The sequence below is a fragment of the Mesoplodon bidens genome (genome assembly GCF_964165515.1).
Source record: "Mesoplodon bidens genome assembly, contig: HAP1_SCAFFOLD_345, whole genome shotgun sequence".
Taxonomy (NCBI): domain Eukaryota; kingdom Metazoa; phylum Chordata; class Mammalia; order Artiodactyla; family Ziphiidae; genus Mesoplodon; species Mesoplodon bidens.
Window position 1 is genome coordinate 446,421 of NW_027672538.1, and position 3,639 is coordinate 450,059.

Here is a 3,639-nt window from a genome sequence, read left to right on the forward strand (position 1 = left end):
AACAACTGAATTGTACTCCAATAAATACATCATTTTCCTCAACATTGACTTAATGTGCACTATAGTTCATATTTTTTTCTGATTAGTTCAGAATTAGAGAATTACCATTTTGAGACTGGTTTTTACTAACTCTAACTTCCATGTTCCTAATTTCCATGTTCCTAATGAATAAACTAAGCTTTATTTATCCTTAATATTTTCTGACCTCTTCACTTCAATTGGAAATCTGGATTGTTTCAAATGATTCCCCTACCATCTCCACCACAAATTTAGCTTTCTCTTTCTCTAGTATAAGAAGAGCCAGCCTGCTTCTTACATTTAGGCCACTTTCTGATTATTATTCTATAATCTCTGTATTCCCCTAATTTTAACTTACTGTTAGGAAGTAAAGTTGGCCCTCTCTCTATTCAAACCACTCCTGTATCCTCCAGAACCAGCGCCTACTTCTACTTTCCTGAATGAGGTCAACTACACTTCACCAAGCTTAATGTTTTTTAATTTTAACTAATTAATTTTTAAAAAATTAATTTTATTGAAGTATAGTTGATTTACAGTGTGTTAGTTTTAGGTGTACAGCAAAGTGATTCAGTTATACATATCCATATATCTATTCTTTTTCAGATTCTTTGCTCATATAGGTTCTCATAGACCAAGCTTACCAATTTTATAGTTTCATTGCCTGTCTTCATCTATGCCATGACCTCATTTCTCATTCACATCTCAAAATTAAACTTTCAGAACTCCATTGCAACAACGATCAGTGGTCTAATGAACTTGTATAAGATGACCAGAAGTTGAAGTATTGTAAGCATTAGTAATATAAAAGTCCAACTTCTGTCTGTTCTGCAAATGAATATATGTTTAATCCTAAATATATGTTTAGTACTAAAAGTTTCACCATGGTAGTGTGAGTCTTTCCAAAATTTATTACATTCCTATTATATGCCAAGCACTGACTTACTCTTTGATTTCATTTTCCCCCCAATTTTGTTTTCCAAACACAGAATGACAACTTGGTGAAAAAAAACCCTGCGGTATATACCAAATACCAAGATGTGCATCCTCTGCCCATCCTCATTTCTGTATTCCCACTCATCCCATCGTAATTAGATTCTGCCACTTTTCTCCTGAGCCCTATAATAGTCTCATGTCTACTCACTTCCCATCTCTTCCCCATCTTTTAATCTCAAATACAGTTCATACATACAGAACGTCACCTGAATGATGTTCATAACTGATGGCTGCTTGCTTTCTTAAGAATGCTTAAAAGATGCAGTGTTGGAAGAGAAAGCTGTCACCACCTGCTGACTTGTGCCCAAAGTCTCAGAGGCTGAAACTTCTGCTTTCATAAATGGGGAGGTCCAGCACAGAAGTGAATTGAAGAAGTGCCACAAAAGAGCTTATGAGCCTTTTAAAGACTTCCCAGGAGATATACACACACACATACATGTACACAAGATGTTCAGTGTGATTTCAGAGAAATTCTCAGAGACCTCATATGTCTCGAACACTGGGTAAGACCTCTGCTTCCAGACATTCTAAAATTTACTCTTGAATAATGCAACCCAGAGAGTGGAGTACTTGGACCAAATTATTTATATCCCTTATAGTATTATTTCTGGCAAATTACCCCATCCGCTTTTGGCTTGCATAACACACAATTACAAGAACTTCTTTTCTATCTATTGGTAGAGGTCCTCTTCCATCACATCCTGTATACAAAGACTATATAAGTGCACATAATGTCTTACATATTATTTCATAGGGTTAACCGATACTTGGTGTCCAATGTAGAATAACATGGACTATGGGCTAACAGTGTTCTATAAAGAATAAAGTAGTTCTTTGTAAACTAGACTGTTTATATATTTCATACACACGCTTTGTTTCCCAGTTATTCTCTCTTATCACTTAATAAATTCTTTTGATGTCTTTTCTATATCATTTGTACTAAAGTGAAACAAAGCAAGATGTTTTTGATTGCTCCATACCTGGACAAAAGTGTTAGAATGGAAGCCTAGAGGCTGCTATGGTGGTAGCAGTCATAATGAAAATGAGAGAACCCCTAAATGGATGTGGTTTTCCTGCTTCAATTACCTGGAGATTGTTTTCCAGTGCTGACACCAGGATGTTCTGCATTTTGCTTTAGTGAAAGGAATGAGTGTTTCCTCTACAGTTTTAATTATAATTTTGTTTCCTCTAAAATGGCTATGTAATTTCATTGACCATTGAGTTAATACAAAGTGAACTCCTTGGCCTGGCCCTCCAGGCACTCCAACTGTTCTAACCTATCCCTGCTGCTCCATCACCTCCCCTTCTCCTACACATGGGCCTGTGCTGCCATCAAACTGCACAAACCTCTCTTCTCTCAAGTGCTGGGGAGTTTTCTAATCTCTGTGTCACTTTTCATTCTGCTGATTATGTCAGGAATCGGATTTTCTTAGATGCGATGCATACTAAATCTACTTTACACGTATAACATGCTTATATAGTTAGTAAATTTGACAAAAAATTATTAAATGATACCTAATGATGACTACATTATAAAATCATATATATATGCTTTTTCATATATATTCATGTCTTTCAACACTAACCTCACCCTCTCCATTCTCATAATACTTAAAATATGCTTGCTTTATGTTGTCCAGGCCATTGCATGTGGTGCTCTCTTTGCCTGGACTTCTCTCCTTCCTCCGTTCTTCTACTTGCTACCACTTCCCCATGTAATGACCCGATTTGGAGAAGACTTGTTTCTGCTTCTCTTATGGGTTCCCTTAGTACCCTATTCTAAGTTCTATTAATTCAGACTGCATTGTAACTCCCTGTTCATTGTCTTACTTGCTCATTGTGTCCCCAATGCCTATACAGCACCTAACGTTTGGAAAGTACTCAAATAAATGAAAGTTGGTGACATTGAAATACATGTATAACTGGTTTAGAAGAGTTAAATGATCATTGTTATTGAAAGTCATAAAGATACTTACGCCTTTGAGCCAGTAATCCAGGAGTCAAAAATTCAAATGCTTTCAGGGTCAAGCAGGTAATCTAAATGTACAATGTTGGCCTGGGGGAAGGCAATGGGAATACAGGTTACTGTACTTGCCTCACCTAAACACATTCAGATTTACACTTTTATAAATACTGTCGATACAAGCCAAACAAACCATAACCCCTGTCTCATTCAAAGAAACAATTCTGTAGAGGAAAAAAATATTCATAATAATATTATTTGTGAATCTATCTGTAATAAGGAAAAAAATGAAGACAAATAGCTAGTAATAGGAAGCGGATTAAATTAAATATAGATTGTATCCATTAAATATCATGTATTCTTTAACATTAAAATAATCCCCCAATTGTAATATATGAAAAATGCTTTCGTTATTGGAAATGGTGAAGGAATAACACAAAACTCTGTGTTTGCTGTAATTGCAACCATGTAAAAATATACATCCTTGTTAAAAAAAAAAAAGGATTATGCAAAATGAAGATAACTATGTTAGGGTGCTCAAAATAGAAATGATTTTTGTAAAGTTCAGCATTTAATAATGCCGTCATTTTTCCAATCCTAGTCTCTGGAGAAAGCTTTGGCAATATCTCTTGGAGTCTTAGAAGATGATACCTAGCAAGCAGAAC

The 3,639-nt window shown here is 35.4% G+C and overlaps 1 long non-coding RNA gene across 1 annotated transcript; it reads left to right on the top strand.

The window, feature by feature from the left end:
* The first annotated feature begins 300 nt into the window (after positions 1 to 300).
* On the top strand, positions 301 to 2,922 carry LOC308610073. The gene is made up of 2 exons (XR_014014420.1): positions 301 to 804; positions 2,652 to 2,922. It is a non-coding gene; the product is annotated as an uncharacterized lncRNA (long non-coding RNA).
* The last annotated feature ends 717 nt before the right edge of the window (positions 2,923 to 3,639 follow it).